Here is an 18348-nt window from a genome sequence, read left to right as displayed (position 1 = left end):
AAGTGCTCTTGCTCTAGCCCTGTAAAAAGATGTGAAGGGACGGGGGCGCCTGTGTGGCTCAGTGGGTTAAGCCTCTGCCTTCGGCTGAGGTCATGGTCTCAGGGTCCTGGGATCGGGCCCCACATCAGGCTCTCTGCTCAGCAGGGAGCCTGCTTCCCCTCCTCTCTCTCTCTGCCTGCCTCTCTGCCTACTTGTGATCTCTGTCTGTCAAATAAATAAATAAATAAATCTTTTTAAAAAAAATGTGAAGGGACGAATCTCAGTGACATCCGTCTATGGCCATCAATATGGCAGAAGGCATTTCCTGAAAACCAGACAAAACAGAAGGTATCACTGAGCCACCTCCCTTCTGTGGCTCATTGCATCCTCTGAGTCAGGATAATGAGAGAACATTCTTAAAACATGACCTAACCACGCTCTGTTCTCAAACAAATTCCTGGATGTGTGTGGAAGACACTCCACCAGCAAGCCCGAGCACAAACGTGCGGGCGGGCTTGTTAGCACTCCTCAGAGTTGCTACCTGCACAAAGCCACCTTCTGAACCAGTTTATTCTAACAAAACAAAACAACCGAACACCAGCCAGTTACTAGCAGACACACTCTAAGGCTGCTCATGGCCGCATTTCATGGTTTTGTGTTGATGGGGGCCTTTGGGTATTTGGGGCCCCTTGACAACGTCACTCTTTAGCAAGAAGTTACGGAAAATTCTTGTCAGATATGGAAAAAAAGAAACAGGATATTGTCCATTCCCAGAATAAAGTGCAGGTAGAAAGTCACAATGTGTCATTTGTCTCCCATTTCACCTACACCTGGAGGAGTATGTGTGTGTGTGTGTGTGTGTTTAACACAGGTGGCTTATCTGAGTGGATTTTAAGAAATTAATTTAACTGAAAAATGATTAAATTACAAAGAGGTAAAAGCATTCAGTTGGCATCATGCAGGGTCAGAGGCCGTTGCTAATGCAATATTCCATCAATTGACTCATTGCTATTCTTTCATGGATGTGATTTAGTTTCTCAGATAGCTCTTATCGTGGCAGGCTTGCATGGGAGACATGGTGCAGATGCCTTATAATCATTGCAGTGTGTTTACTTAACATTTTTAAAAGCAATGAAGCGATTTAAAATGTATTCGTGTATGTGTGTGTATACACAGCAGCAGAGAGATTTTGTGAATGTTCGGACAAGGTTCTCAGTGAACACTAGGGCAAGTGTTGAATTTATCCACTGTAGTGCCCTTCATGCATTTCAAAGAGCTTCATGCAGACGAATGTTAAGCTTTCTTCATACCCATTGAATATACCACTATCTCTTTTAATACACGGAAGAAGCCAGAAGACAAAGAGTCTCTCTGTATTCCTTATCCAAGGCCACACAACGGTTGCTGGAACCTTGGGCTTCCTGTGTGCTGGCCACTTATTTGCAGCATATCCTAAGTGCTGGAAAATGGGGCAGGTCAGTGTGTTAGAAAGTACAGTAATCTACACTTGGGGGGGTAAGGTTTTGATAGACACTGCTTTTTTTGATTTGGGTAGAAAATCGAGCAAGACAAGTCATAAGAATGGTTTTTCTCATAGAAACCTATTGCGGTCGGGGGTAGAATAGTCCCACGAGGCCATGGGAAAGGGCAGAGGGAAGGTTCTGACGGCACGTGAGTAGGAATGTGTGCACACAGGTGGCGGGAGCTGCATGTCCAGACCTGTTCTCTGCCTCTTCTCCTTCATCTTTGTCTCAGACTTTGTCCAGAGTTCAGAGCCGAGGGCAGAGTTGGCTGCAGAGGAAGCCAGGGCCACGGGCAGGAAGACAGACGCTCCCGGTGCCCCCAGCAAGGCAGGCAGGGGCAGTCGTGTGTTCACTCAGCAAACGCTGACGAAGCACTTCAAAGTGCCAAGGTTCTGAGGACTCCCAGAGGAATAAGGTCTGGGCCTTTGTGCTTGTGGGGGAGGAAGGAAAATAAACAAGACTGTGAGTAAGTTCTACAGTAGAGGTAGGTGTGGGCCTGGGCGAGGGAGAGGGGGAGATGACGCAGTGAAAAGAACCGTTCTCACGGCGCCTCCACTGTTGGTGGAGGCCCACCTCGGTGTGACCTGCCTGCCCCAGCCCACGTCCCTTCCGAGGGAAGCATTTCTCATGGCACCCGAGACGCTGGCTGGTTGGAGAGCTCCATGACATCTGTCTGTCGTCAGTGCCCGCAGCCTTCTGGTCTCTGGTCTCTGCCCTCTTCCTCCCTTCCCTCTCCCTGTCTGGATGGGGGCGGGGCTCCTAACAGTCTTAGAGGGATCTGCTTAGGGTGGCCGCACTGAGTCCAACTGATCTAAAAGGTATTCCCTTGAAGCTGTTTGTGAGTCACGTGGGGATGCACCTGGGCCTCAAAAGCCTTGTGCAGACAGCTTCGGCCCACTGAGGAGAACAGCGTTTGCTTGGCCTGCTGGAGTGCTCCTCGTACCTCTGAATCCCCATCTTCCCGACAGTTGCCTGGTCCGTCTGCCCTTCAAGCTGGCTGGGTTTCCGAACACCCAGGCGTGCGTGTTTCCCCTCCGGGCCCGCTATTGTGGCTGCATGATAAGGCAAGGGTGGGGGCTGATACTGCTAATCCCAGACCCTTCGTCTGGAAATCCTGGAAGAATGAAGTCACAATCGGTTTGGGGCGTTTGAGACACCACTTTGTTGAACAACAAAGGTGGGGAGCGAGCGCGCGCTTAGATGTTTGGTGTCCCCCCTAAATGCACTCATTCACTGAGTTCTTTCTTTACCATGTCTGTTTCCTGTGCAGGGCGGGGGCGGGGTGCGTGAACCGGAGGAACTTCATGAACAGGGCAGATGTGTTGGAGTTGCAATTCCTCACGTGAGAGGCGGAAGGAGAGGGAAATGACCAGAAACCTTTCCCCACGATGTTCCACTAGGGTTCTCCCAAGGGCCATATCTGGGTGTTCAAAAGTGTCCTGTTGGTGGAAAATACTGCTTTTGATTTGGGCATCCCCATCCAGCTGAGGTTGGGTAGTTCCCGTCAAGTCTATCAAGAATGGTCTCCTTGTAAGAGCCTGTGTGGTAAAGACTAGTAATTAAATGGAGCTTTTAAAATATTTATTTTTCGTTTGAGAGAGAGAGTGAGCATGAATGAGGGGAGGACCAGAGGACCAGAGGACCCCATGCAGGGCTCGATCTCACCACCCCGAGATCATGACCTGAACCGAAACCAAGAGTCAGAAGCTTAACTGACTGTGTGGCCATCTAGGCACTCCTGGAGCCGTCTTTTTTTTTTTTTTTTTTTTTTTTTTTTTGAACACTATGAACTTTAGTTAAAGTCTCAGAAAGCGGACATCTCTTAGCACTGTCCAATAGAAATATAATGGGAGCCACCTAACTGAAAATTTTCTAGTAATCATATTTAGAAAAGCAAAAAGAAACAGGCAAAATTAATGTAAATATTTTATAAAACCCACTCTATTAAAACACTGTCATTTCACCATGTGGTTCATATGAGAATTATTGATGAGGTATTCTATTTTTCGTACTAACTCTGCACAGCTGAGTGTATATTTTGCACTTGCTGTGCATCTCAGTTGGGACTAGTAACATTTCAGGGGTTCAGTGCAATGTGTGGCTGGTGGTTACCTCATCCTGGGAAGGTCTTGGTATCTTTCAAACGGCAACAGTATAGATAACGTCTCCAGATAAAGATATTTAAATTAGCATGCTTTGGACAAGTGATAACTGAATGTGGTTGTAGAGAATGAATTTAAGGGAATGGGTGCTCGAATTTGGGTCTAGTGGCTTAATGAAAATAACAATATCTCCTCCTCTTCCTCCTCCTCCTCCTCCTTCTTCTTTTGGTGTGAAATGGATAGTTTTGACTGTAATCTGACATAAACAAGAAATGAATAGGGCAATAGCTATTCTCTTGGCTCCTGCTACCAAGACTTGAGACCACGAAATGGGAGAATGAGAAGGAGCCTTGGTGATCATGTCAGATCACAGCTCTCCTTGGAGATCATAGTCAATTGTCTCCCTCTTTGCGACTCAGAATCAGAGAAGAACATCAGAAAATCACTGATTCCTGGGCCCCCATCTCAGAGAATCAGATTCGGTTGGTTTGGGGTGGGGCCTAGGCATCAATATTTAAAAAAAAAAAATCCTCCAGGTGATTCTAACGTATGGCCTGGGCTCTGAATGCAGACACATCCCCTTCCTTTTACAGGTGAAGAAACAGAGGCCGAGTTAAGTGGCACACCTAAGGTCCCACAGCTGGAGAGAGGCAGTGTGGGTCCCGGAATCCAGCTGTTCTTCTCTACCTCATCTCATCTACAGAGAGACTTTTTTTTTTTTTTTTTTTAAGTAGATTCCACACTAGCACTCACAACCTCGAGATAGGAGTGGCATGTTTGGGGCACCTGGGTGGCTCAGTCGTTAAGCGTCTGCCTTCGACTCAGGACATGATTCCAGGTTCCTCTGCTCAGTGGGAAGCCTGCTTCTCCCTCTCCCACTCCCCCTGCTGTGTTCCCTCTCTGTGTGTCTCTGTCAAATAAATAAAAAAAGAAAAAGAAAAAGAAAGAGTGGCATGCTTTCCCACTGAGCCAGCCAGGTGCCCCCCCGGAGAGACATTTCAATAAAACCTCCATCGTGGGCCTTTTTCCTGTTTGATCTCAGAATTATTCTCATTCTGAATTGAGATACATTAGCCAGCTCAACCTAGAACCTTCAAGAAAAGACTCTGAATCCTTATTTCCCAGAAAATCTCCAGATAAGTGATAACTCCGAAGTGATTCTGATCTGGGATGAGGCCCTAAATCCTCCCTAAAATGGTCCTTTTGGGTTCTGCAACTGTATATACATGATAGGAAGTTTTATTGGAAGAGCTAGGGAGGAACCCCAAAGGAGTGGACACCTGAACCCGAACAGTCTTGTCTTCTTTGACTCTCAGCTGAAGCCGGAGCAGCTGACTGACAAGCGCCTTCCACATAAAGGTACCCACGCACCATGCAGGAAATGTGCATGCGTAGGGTGGGCTGAGAGACTCTGGAACGGGAACCGCCCTTGCCTAGCCTTCCTCCTTTGATGCCTCGGCACAATGACTCGGGAGCTTCAGTGCCAGACCTTCCAGTTGTTCCGGAAGACAGAAATGCAGGTTTGTGTTTGTTTTTATGAAATAACCCACCTGTGATGTTGACAAAGAATTCAGTTTTCAGAAAAACACTCTCAGGGTCAAATAAAGCCCACACTTTCATAAACTCTATTCCACCTGTAAGCCTTCGGAATGAACCTTTTAGATAAGCCTAAGATTTCTTCATACTCAGTATTGAGTTGTCTTGGTTTACAAAATGCTGGTCTAATATCCTCATGCTTACGTTTACCCTAAGACCCGGTGAAACTGGTGAATGTGAGCCTCAGTTCCAGAAGGAAAAACAGTACCTCAGTTCTTTTTTATTCATTTTCTCACTGACCACATTATTTTTGTGGAGAGGTAGGAGTGGCACCTGTGACATGTCATGAATTTTCACAACGAAATTGAAAGTAAAGATCAAGGCAGTTCTTAAGATCTGATATCATTTATTTTTAAATTCTTTTGGAACACAGAATGAGTCAGGCAATTACTAGCCTTGCCATGGGATAGACTGGTTCTGCTGCACACGTCTGTAGAAGGAAAATGTTTTCCTTCACTGTAGAACAAAATGGAAGGTTCCACTGTAGCAATAGGGCAACGTCTTAGCCAGTGAAATGAGAATCCAAATCCCAATCAAAATTACTCGTAACCACATCTTTCAAGGAAAAAAAAAACTCTGGTTAAGTATACAGCATTTACGTGGAGGGCCCTTGATTTCAAATAATCCAAGGTGTTTATAACAGGTGAAGGCTTTTAGCAATTTAAGAGTTGATGCTAAATTACCCTTTGATCCAAAGTATTCATACAGCAAAAATAAACGTAAGCTATTCATGAAGCATATTAGAGATTATCGGTAAAATACGCGTGTCTTTTCTGTCTTGGTTCTTCTTTACAAGTAACCTTGAATTTTGTCGCAGTTCTTTTTTTAAATATAAAAACCTTAGAATATGGACTTGTAAGAATCCGTTTCAGGTATATTTCTGTGAGCAGTGCCACTGTCCTCAGATAACCGGGGGTGGGTAACAGTTTCTGACAAAAGCTGAAGGGAACAGGATTAAACAAGAATTAGAGCGATTATATTTTCTTTATCTAAAACCTTCACGTCTTTGGAAAGCTGCTTGGTTTCTATTTTGAGCCACACTGCCCACATATCTTAACGACAGAAATGTTGCATAATTTTGCTTTTCCTCTTTTTATCTCTGTTTGGGTGTATTTATTATTTCATACGTGATGATGCAAAGCTCATTAAAAGGTCCATTTATATTCTTGTTATCTGTGTGAGGATCTAGCTGTTTTTCCCTTACTGTTTATAGAACCTCACTGTAATATTCAGATTTGCTGGCAATGGGCCCTTCCTAACACGGTATACATTCCATTCCCCTCTGTGACTCTGCTGGTGGGAGTCTATGCGATTTACTCAAGGTTAATAAAGACCGTGTAAAAGGATGGGTCATGGATTTATCCATCCATGGAATTTTAGCACTTTCAGATGGAGGTTTATCTTACATTCTTCTCCCCCCACCTCCAATTTAATTAAAACAACAACAAAAAAGCGTTCGTCCAAATGAGTGACAGTTGGCAGATCTGCATTATTCAACTGGAGGGACTCCAGAGCTTCTGATGCTTGGAGATGGACAAGTAATTACCTCCTGTCTGTGACTGTTTTCTACCAGGCTAAGCCCGATGTTTATTGTAAACTAGCTACCATTAAAAGCTGTAAGAGCAACCCTTATGTTCCCGCACCATAAATTGGACTTGCACTGTTTTTTTATTTACCTTCATGTTTTATTATATTCTTTGAAATGTTTCATTTTAAAGGAAGATAACAGAAAAATGAAAATTGAACAAATTCCAAATTCACGCTTGAGAAAAGATACGCTAAGCACACATATTTCCTGTATCCGCCTGGATAGCCTGATGGCCACTTTCTGGAGACTGGCAGCTTCTGTGTAGTTAACTATGAGATGCAGTTGCTATTAGTACATCACTTGCCAAATGGGCCAGAAAATAGTCTACAAATTAAAGTTTAAGCCACATAGGCCCAGGGCAGCGGTTCTCAAACTTTTCTGGTCTCCAGACCCCTTGATACTCTTTAAAGAGATTTTGAGGGGTGTGGATTTTGATCTGTCAATATTTCCTGTATAAGAAAGGAGAACCAAGACACTTAAAAAAATCTCCATTTACTTAAAAAAAAGTGTTAAAAACCTGTTACATGTTGACATAAATAGCATTGCGAAAGAAAAACAACTATTTTCCAAAAAAAAAAAAATTTTGTGAGAAAGGGATTGTTTTAGATTGGGTGACTTAATAGAGGACAGGTGCGTTCTCATCTGCTTTTCCCTTCAATCTGTCGTGATCTGTTGCTTTAGTAGAAGTCTATGAAGCAAATCTGGCCCCACAGAGATATGTAGCTGGAAAAGGAAGCATTTTAACAGCTTTTTCAAATAATTATGGGTATTATTCTTGGATTGCAAACCTAAATTTGACAAGTGGTAGTTTCTTAAAGGTTAGTTACAATGAGGATCTGAAAACCTATCAGTGGACCTTTTTTTTTTTTTTTAAAGATTTTATTTATTTCTTTGCAAGAGAGAGATCACAAGTAGGCAGAGAGACAGGCAGAGAGAGGGGAAGTAGGCTCCCCGCTGAGCAGAGAGCCTGATGTGGGGCTGGATCCCAGGACCCTGAGATCATGACCTGAGCAGGAGGCAGAGGCTTAACCCACTGAGCCACCCAGGCGCCCCACCCCTCCCCCCCCTTTTTTTTTTTAACAGATTTTGTTTATTAGCTTTGATTTATTTTTAAGTAAACTATATGCCCAACATGGGGCTGGAAGCCACACTGGTGGGTTCTTCTTTACCATACTTGGTGACTCTGAGACTAAGAGTCACGTGCTCAACAGACTTTATTTTTTAGGGCAGTTTTTTTTTTTTTTAAAGATTTTATTTATTTATTTGACAGAGGTCACAAGTAGGGAGAGAGGCAGGCAGAGAAAAGAGGGGGAAGCAGGCTGCTCACTGAGCAGAGAGCCCAATGTGGGGCTTGATCCCAGGACCCTGGGATCATGACCCGAGCCAAAGGCAGAGGCTTTAACCCACTGAGCCACCCAGACACCCCAGGGCAGGTTTAGGTTAACAGAAAATGGAGCAGATAGTACAGGTTCCCATTTTACCCACCCCCAAACACATGCATATAGTTTCCTCTATGACCAATGATTGCATTAGTGTTGCAGTTGATAAATCTATATTGACACCATATTAACCAAAGCACACACTTAAATTAGGGTTCACTCTTTGTGGTGTGTAGTTCTGTGGGTTCTGACGCATGCATGTCCTATATCTACCATTACAGTACCATCCAGAATAGTTTCGCTGCCCTAAAAATCATTGTCCTCCACCTATCCACCCCTGCTCCTTTCCCCCTGAACCTCTGGTAACCATTGATCTTTTTACTATCTCTGTAGTTTTGTCTTTTTCCAGACTATCTAATTGTTGGAATCCTACTTTTCAGACTGGCGTCTTTAAGCAATATGCATTTAATACTCCTTCATGTCCTTTCATGGCTTAATAGCTCATTTCTTTTTATTTAGATAATATTCCACTGGGTATATAACAATGTATCCACCTTCCGAGGATATCTTGGTTGCTTTCAGTTTTCAGAAATTATGAATAAAGCTGCTATAAACACTTGTGTGCAGGTTTGTGGGTGGACACACGTTTTCAACTCATTTGGGCACATACCAAAGAGTGTGATTACTGGATCCTCTAGTAAGACTATATTCCACTTTATAAGAGACTGCCAGACTATCTTCCAAGCGGCTTTACCATTCAGCAACACCAGTAGTGAGTAACTTTCCTGCTATTGTACCTCTTCACCAGCATTTGGTATCAAGTGTTTTTTTTTTTAATTTTAGCCATTTTAATAGATATTTAGTAGTACCTGATCATTGTTTTAATTTGTGATTCCCTAATGACATATGACGTTGAGCATCTTTCCAATGCCTTTTTAAATTTTTTAAAAATTTTATTTAAGTAATCCCTACACCCAGTACGGGGCTTGAACTCATGACTCTGAGATCAACAGTTGCATGCTCTTCTGAATGAGCCAGGCAGGCACCCTTCTAATGCTTATTTTCTATCTGTATCTTCCTTGCTGAGGTGTCTGTTGAGGTCTTTTGCCCATTTTTAAATTGTGTTATTTATTATTGTTGAGTTTAAGTTCTTTGTAAATTTTAGATACTAGTTCTTTGTCAGGTGCTGTGTAAATATTTTCCTCCAGTCTGTGGCCTGTCTTTCCATTCTCTTAAATCAATGGGCCTTTCATACTAGTAGAGTTTGGTGCCACTGCCCTGATTTATGCCATGGCACCAGCCCTTTTACCCAGGAGTGTTGTGTAATGGCTGTGCAGATTTCAACACCGAGAAAGGGCAAAGAACATTTTAGTGGTATTGTAAAGATAGTCTCGTGGATACCCCCAGAAAAGGCCTCTGAAATCCCCAGAGCCCACAGACCACACTTTGAGAACCATTGCCCTAGAGCACACAAGTACAAGTCCTACAATTTAGTTCAAGCCTCAGAAAGATCAAATGGAATTGGAAATCATGAGTTTTCCAAATGTGAAATGTTAACTTAGTGCCTTCTAAATCCTTTTTGCAGAAAACTGAAGAAATATTATGCACTGAAGTTAGTGTTCTAATTCATTGGGCAGAGTCAAAACCAATTTTGTTTAGACATTTTTTCCCAATGATTCTTGGCAGAATATTTTCCAAGAAATACATTACATATGTGTGTATGTGTGTGTTTGTGTGTGTGTGTGTGTGTGTGTGTAAAAATATCAACTGAAGTTTGTGAGCCAATGTCACCTAATAGCCAAAAAGTGGCAGATGCCCAGTAATGGTTTTATAGTATATATAGACAATCTATGGAGCCCCCAACTTATTATTCCTCCAACAATGTTCAACCAGCATAGAAATGGGGAAAGAATTCCAGTTTTGTAAACCAGACAGTTCTGGATTTGAATCTTGGCTATATAACCTTATGTAATTTCTCTGAGCCTTGTATTCTGTATGTAAAAGGAATATGTAAAAGGAAACTAAAATCATGGCCTACACTGTGAAGATTATATATACAAGATAATATGTGAAGGGTCTGGAATTTCATGTATATCACTCGCATAATCAACATCATCACCAAAAGTCACCCCCTCCATTTTTTAAAAAGATTTATTTATTATTAGAAGTGGAGGAGGGTGGGGCAAGAGGAAGAGAGAAACTCAACCAGACTCCATGCTGAGCATGGAGCCTGACATGGGGCTTGATCTCATGACCTTGAGATCACCACCTGAGCCAAAACCAAGAGTCTGATGCCTAACCCACTGTGCCACCCAGACGTCTCATCCCCCTCCATTTTTAATAGTTTCATAGTCTATTCTTATTTTCTGGCTCAGGAAATCATGCCTTTATGTGCATCTATTAGAGAAAATACTAATCAGCCTTAATGTGCCTCTATAGAAATACTGAGGTTTTGACAGGGGCCAAGACCAGGGAGGAAAATCTTTAGTATTGTCAGTCCCCAGCACAGGGACTAAAGATCTAAATGAACATGAGAAGCAACTGGAACAGAACCTAAGGATAGGACTACAAAAGGTATTGAACTGATGAAGTGGCCAGGACCTGTTCTAAAGGCAAAGGTCTCGTAATGGTCAAAAGTTCAAGATGAGGGGTGCCTGGCTGGTTCAGTCAAGAGCATGTGACTCCTGATCTGGTTGTTGTGAGTTCAAGCCCATTTTGGGTGTAGAGATTACTTTAAAAAAATTTTTTTTAATTCAGAATGAGCGCAAATCATGACGTGTGTCCCAGAGGTAGTGGAGTGAAAAATCAATGGCAAGCCAACAAGGAAATATCCCAGGGATGTACTTGCCCACACCGAATTCCCATGGAGATTAGCTGCATCTTCTCTTCGTTCAGAAACACCTTAAGGCAACTTTTGGCAAGCATGACTTATCAAGAAACAGCTGGAAGATTTTTAGGGTAGAGGAGTCCTTTTTGACCTCCTTGAAATTAAAAGTTTGGGTTCTGGAGCCACACTTCCTGTGCATTAAGTCCTAGCGACTTTGCTTGTGACTGTGTGCCCGAGGGGAATCACACGAGGCTGTTCTCTGTCTTCTAGTCTGTAAAAGTGTTGGGAGGCCAATGCTGCATGGAAAGCATCCAGAACAGTACCTTCCGTGAAGCATGGGCTCAGTAAATGTCAGATTCTGTTATCATTAGCCTGCCACCCGTGCAGCTCGCTCATCCGACCCATGCTGAGTGCAGCTCACCCACAGGCCTCTCACCCCTAGACGCCACAATGTTTTTGTGAAGCGACACATCTCACTTAGACTTTCACTTCTATTTCCAAATTAATGCAGGGCCAGGATTACCAGTTAATTGACAGACAACATGATTTCTTTGTTTTTTGGTTTTTTTTAGTGGAGACTCTAGACACCCCCTCCCTACCAATGACCACAGCTTTAGGTCACTGAGTGTTAAAAACTCTTCTGTCTACCCTTAGAATGATTTTTGTTTGGTTCTTTTCAGATAGAATATGTGATCTTTGTAGAAAACTTAGGACACTAAGAAGTTCTTTTTTTTTTTTTTTTTTTTTAAGATTTCATTTTATTTATTTGAGAGAGCATGAGCAGGGGGAGGGGCAGAGGAAGAGGGAGAAGTAGACTCCCCGCTGAGCAGGAGCCTGACATGGGACTCAATCCCAAGGACCCTGGGATCACAACCTGAGCCAAAGGCAGATGTTTAACCAACTGAACCACCCAGGTACCCAACACTAAGAAATTTTAAACCACCTACAATCTGAGTTAACCCTGGGATTTTGATAAATTTGTTCTAATACTATTTGTACCCATACCTGGAAAGCTAAGTTCTTTCCACTCTAAAATGCAAATACCAATGGAGAAGTCATAACTCGGGTCTTTATCACTTAATAAGCTAATTTTTAGTTAATATCAGTTCTAACTGTTGAGGTTTTAAGTCTGCTCTTGATGTGGTAAGAGTCTTTGGAGCAATTAAGTGCATACTAGGTAAAGACGTTAGTCATGATGTATTTACTCATTCAGTAAATGTTTATTAGCTTGGCACTGCTGAGCCCTGGTGATAGAGAAATGAAAAACAAGCAAATGCCCAAACAATTGACTCCCTTGTTTATTGTAGCATTGTTTTTAGTATGAAAAAAATTATATTTATTAGCAATCTAGATGTTCATCGGTAATTTATGGCACAGCCCTCCAACAGAGTCCTTAAAAAATTAAGTAGCAGGAGGGTAGAACAGATACATTTTCCCCTATTCTTTCCACTAAGTACAATGAAAAACCCTAGGGTTTTTAAAGTGGGTTCTAGGTAGTTTCACTGCAAACATTTTCACTGCTTAACTAATTCGCCACAAGGCAATTTTGCCATAAGAGAGAAAAATCACGAGAAATAAGAGGGGCATCCATTAAAAAGGACCTAATGAAACATGAGAAATGAGGAACAAGATTAAAAAGACTTTACTGGGAGATACAGAATATTTGAATACATTTGCAGTGTATGTAGATCCATGGCAATACTATGCAAATAATGGACTTAATGTGTGGATTGTACCTAAGCACCTGTCTTCGAAGTTTTCATTCAGGGCATTTGGCATTGCATTTTTTTTTTTTTTAAGGATTTTATTTGAGAGAGAGTGAGAGAGTGAAAGAGAGCATGAACACAAATAAGGGGAGGCAGAAGAAACAGACTCCTTACTGAGCAGGGAACCAATGCAGCGCTAGATCCCTGGGATCATGACCTAAGCCAAAAATCAATGTTCAACTGACTGAGCCACCCAGGCACCCCATGTTTTCCTTTTTAGGGGAGTATCCATTTCCAAATAAGAGCATGCACATTTCTAGCTGAGCTTTCTGTTGTACTGTGAAAGCCGTCCACGCAGTTGTGTGTTCTCAGCATACTTTCACATGTGTGTTGATAGCTGTTTCAAAGTCTATGGGAAGCATGAGTCAATCCTCTGCATTACTGTATAGACCATTATGAGGGCTAAGATTTATATAATATAAAAATGGGAGTACTGCATCAAAGGAGAAAGGAAATGAAACCGTCAACCAGTTGAAACTAAACTGCCAAACAAACCAAAACATCAACTGGTTATTTTTTTTTCTTTTATGACAAAGTTGCCTTACAGTTAATTAATTACATGGCAAAACTTGTGGCAAAGATGCTTACAGTGGAAATGCCAGACATGACAGAAAACATAAAAAGACTTTGAAAGGTGGAGAAAAGCCAGGATGGCTAGGGACTTCAGGACCTGAGGAACAAAATGGCAGCAAGTTCCTTGAGTTGTCTTTTTTTTTTTTTAAAGATTTTATTTATTTATTTGACAGAGAGAGGTCACAAGTAGGCAGAGAGGCAGGCAGAGAGAGAGGAGGAAGCAGGCTCCCTGCTGAGCAGAGAGCCTGATGCGGGACTCGATTCCAGGACCCCAAGATCATGACCCAAGCCGAAGGCAGCGGCTTAACCCACTGAGCCACCCAGGTGCCCCCCTTGAGTTGTCTTTTTGCCTCTTACATCCCACACTTGGAGCTGAAGAAGCCAGCAATCTAGAAGTGCCAATAGGAGTAGACAAGGAAACCCTAACAAAAGTCAGCTGTCTCTAGCCAAAGGATTGGGAAAGAAACAGTTTAGCAAGCCGGAAAACATATAGACAATGCTATGGACTGAGCTGTGCGCCCCCAAAATTCATATATCAAAACTCTAACCACCAGTGTGATACAATTTGGAGACAAGGACTTTGGGAGGTCATTTGAGTTAGATGAGGTCATCAAAGTAAGGCTCTCATGTGATTTGTGGCTTATAAGAAAAAGTGAGATTGCGCTCTCTGTGTTGTGGTGACACAGCTAGAGAAATGGCCATCAGCAACCCAAGGAGAGAACCCTTACCCGGCATGGACCCTGTTACATGCTGACCTTGGACTTTCAGTCTCAAGAACTGTGTGAAAAACTATGAGGAAAACTGTGGGGGAAAAAAGTCTGTGCTATGTATTTTGCTATAGTCACCCAAGCAGACTAAGACAGATTTTGGTATTAAGTGGGGGTGCTGTTGTAATAAATACTTAAACCTGTAGAAGTGACTTTGGGTAATGAGTGGAAGCTAGAAGAGTTTTGAGGTACATGCTAGAAATATAGATGTTAAGTGATTCTGGTGAGATCTCAGACAGCAATGAGGAACAGGTATCTTGACACTAAAGGGAAGATGTTTCTTGTTATAACATAGCAAAGAACTTGACTGAACTATGTTCTAGTGTTTTGTGAAAGGTAAAACTTGTGAGAGATACAATCAGATATTTAGCTGAGGACATTTTGTACAAAAATGTTAAAGGAGAAACTTGGTTTCTGAATACTTACAGTAAAATGTGAAAGAGGAAAGATGAACTAAAAGAATTAGTAAGCAAAAAGGAACCATAACTTGAAGATTTGGAAAGTCATCAGGTTATCCGTATTGCAAAAAATGAGAAAGGTTATTCCAAAGAGAACACCAGGAGTGTAGTTGAACAACCATTTGATAAAGAGATCATGGGTATGATTTGTGGAATTAATTCTCCATTTCAACAGAATATAGGAAAAGAGATGGGATTATATCCGCAAAGACACTGCCAATGTGAACATTAAAAATGAGGGGAAATGAAGGAAGGCTACCAGATTTCTTAGTTCCTATAGGACTGGACCAGAGAGCTATTCAGCTGCAAACGGGTGCTTTTCAAAAAAAAAAAAAAAAAAAAAAAGATTAAGAGAAAGAACAACAATCCTGAAGGCAATTTAAACATCAAGGCTACCGTCTGGGTTTCAACAGGCCACATGGCCTGACTAAAGTCTGGGGGATAGGACCCCTGAATTCTTGGGGGCATGATTCCTGCCTGATGGAGCCACGGAGGTAGGACTGCTATCCCAGTGGGTCCAGAAGGCACAGCATCACACCAAAGAGGATTGATCATTCTCAAGCCTTAAGATTTAGTGGAATTTGCCTTGGTACGTTTGAGATTTGTTTGAGACCCACCTCCCTATCCTTCTTTCCTCTTTTTCCCTTTGGGAATGGGAATGTCTATCCTGTGCCTCTCAGAGTCTACAAAAAAAAAAAAAAAAAAAATCCTACAGCTAACATTCTCATTAATGGCGAGACTGACGCTTCCCCTTAAGATCGGGGACAGGGTGCCTGGCTGGCTGAACTGGTAGAGCATCTGACTCTTGATCTCCGGGTCATGAGTTCGAGCCCCATGTTTGGTGTAGAGATTACTTAAAAAAATAATGTTTAAAAAGGGAACAAGGCAAGGATGTCTTACCATTCCTAGTGAACCTAGTGGTGGAAGTTCTAGCAGCACAATAAGGAAAGAAAAGGCATGGAAATTGGGAAGGAAGAAATAAAAATCCTTATTTGCAGATGACAGATTGTCCGCATAGAAAATCTTAAAGAACTTGCAAAAGAAGAAAGTAAATAACAAAAAGCCATGTGAAACTAATAAGTGAGTTCAACAGTATGTGATGTAGTGAATTTTTGCAAGTAGATCTTCTATATCTATATGCTAGCAATGAACACAGGGATACCAAAATTTAAAATACAAAGTATTAACAAATGTTTAGATATAAATCTAACAAAATGAGTATGGGACTTGTATGTTGTAAGCCATACAACGTGATGAAAGATAACAAAGAAGATCCAAATAAATGGAGAGATAGTCCATGTTCATGGATTGAAGTCTCAGCATAGTAAAAATGTCAGTTTCCCCCAAATGAATATAAAGACTTAATGTAATTCCTACAAAAATCCCAGGAAGATTTTTTAATAGATATAGTCAAGGCTATTCTAAAATGTATATGGAAAATCAAAACAAAAAAGCTAAAACAATTTTGAAAAATAAGTTGGGAGTCCTCAGTCTACCTGATTTCAAGACTTACTGTAAAGCTATGGTAATTAAGATTGCATTGTATTGTCAAAGATACACATTAGACACATAGCAAGGGAATAGAAAAAAATCTAGAAATGGACCCACACCAATGTGCCTAACTGATTTTTGACAAAGATGTAAATGCAGTTCAGTGGAGGAAAGCCTTTCCAAGAAATGGGTGTTGGAGTAATTAGACATCCATAGGTGGGGAAAACACAAACTCTTAACCTAAATCGCACACTTTATACAAAAATTAACTGAGTCACAAACTTATATATGAAATGTAAAACTGAGTTTTAGAAAAAGTAGAATCTTTGAGATAAAAGGCTAGGCAGGGTTCATAAAAGGAAAAATTGATAAATTAGACTTCATCAGATTTTGTTCTGCAAAAGACCTAAGTGGATAAAAAAAAATGCTGTGGATAGCTTTCTACAGCAAGCCACCTATCTGACAAAGGACTAGTATCTAGAATATATAACTCTCAAAACTCAACAGTAAAATTGGCAAAATCCAATTAGGGGATGGCCAAAAGACATGAAGAAGACCTTAAAGAGGGCAAATAACATGGAAGGATGTCCAAAAGCATTAGCCATTAGGGAAATCAAAACCATGAGATACCACTATTCCCTGTCAAAATAGTGTCCATATCAGACAAGGATACAGAGAACTGAATCATTTATATATTGCTTGTGTGAATAAAATGGTACACCTTCTCTGGAAAACGGCTTGGCAATTTCTTAAGCCTGAAACAACCATACAACCAGCCATTATGCTCTTTTTATTTCAGAAAAATGAATTTATTTCAGAAAAATGACATTTATTTCAGAAAAATGAAAATGGATGTTCAGTTCACACAAAACCCTGTACACAAATGTTAATTGCAGTTCTATAGCTGAAAATTGGAAACAACCCAAATGTCTTTCAACATGTGAATAGTTAAATGAAGTGTGGTACATTCAAAATACTATTGAAAAATATGAAGAAATGAACTATTGATAGACACAACCCCCGTATGACTCTCCAGAGGATTAGGCCTGAGTGAATAAAGCCAATCCCCAAAGGTTATATACCACATGATGCCATTTATAGGAGATTCTTGCAATGATAAAATTATAGAAATGGATTAATGGTTGCCAGGGGTTAAGGAGGGGAGAGGGGTAAGAGGGAAGCAGAAGCAGTAATAAATGGCTAATGTGGGAGATCCTTGTGGTAAAGGAAATGTTCTGCATCTTGGCTATATCAATGTCAATATCCTGGTTATGACAGTGGGCTACATATAGTTCTATAAGTTACTATTGGAGGGGCATCTCAGTGGCACAGTCAGTTGAGTGTCTGACTCTTGCTTTTGGCTCAGGTCATGAGCTCAGGGTTGTGAGATCGAGCCCTGCATCCGGCTCTGCACTGAGTGCAGAGTCTGCTTACGTTTCTTTCTCCCTCTTCCCCTTCCCACCTCGCTTGCACTCTTTAATAAGAAAATCTTAAAAAAAAAAACAAAAAGTTACTATTGAATAAAGAGTTTATGAGATTTCTCTGTATTACTTCTTATAACTGTACATGAATCTACAATGATCACAAAATAAAATGTTTAATTAAAAGAGTCAGGTGGGTGTGCCTGGGTGGCCAGTCAGTTAAGTTTCTGCCTTCAGCTCAGGTCATGATCTCCGGAGTCTGCTTTTCCCTCTGCAACCCCTTGTCATGCTCTCTCTCATAAAGTCTTTTTTTTTTTTTTTTTTAAAGATTTTATATTTCTTTGACAGACAGAGATCACAAGCAGGCAGAGAGGCAGGCAGGGGCGGGGGAAGCAGACTCCCCCCCGCAAGCAGAGAGCCTGATGCGGGACTCGATTCCAGGACCCTGGGATCATGACCCGAGCCAAAGGCAGAGGCTTTAACCCACTGAGCCACCCAGGCACCCCTCTCATAAAGTCTTAAAAAATAAATAAATAAAAAGTCAGGTAATATTTTTGCTGCTTGGGATATAACAGATGTCTTAGGGTCCTCTAGCCCACTTCACAATGACTGTTCAATGGCAGACCATCAGTGGTTCCCTGTTGACTCCATCCAGAATATTCCATGTAAGGGTACTGGAATCCTATGAAGTGCCATTATTCCTAGTTCTCTGACAAGGAACCTGAAGTCAGTGAGGTCCACTGACCTGCCCTGGGCCACACAGGTGCAAAGCCCAGTGTTCTCAAACCCTGGAGACCATGTTCTAAACCACCCTCAAGAAGCAGAAGATCAGGGGTGCCTGGGTGGCTCAGTGGGTTAAAGCCTCTGCCTTCAGCTCA

This window comes from Lontra canadensis, unplaced genomic scaffold (assembly GCF_010015895.1).
Source record: "Lontra canadensis isolate GAN:19392208 unplaced genomic scaffold, GSC_riverotter_1.0 scaffold41, whole genome shotgun sequence".
Taxonomy (NCBI): Eukaryota; Metazoa; Chordata; class Mammalia; order Carnivora; family Mustelidae; genus Lontra; species Lontra canadensis.
The sequence above is the reverse complement of the archived record's forward strand: the minus strand, read 5'-3'. Positions refer to the sequence as shown.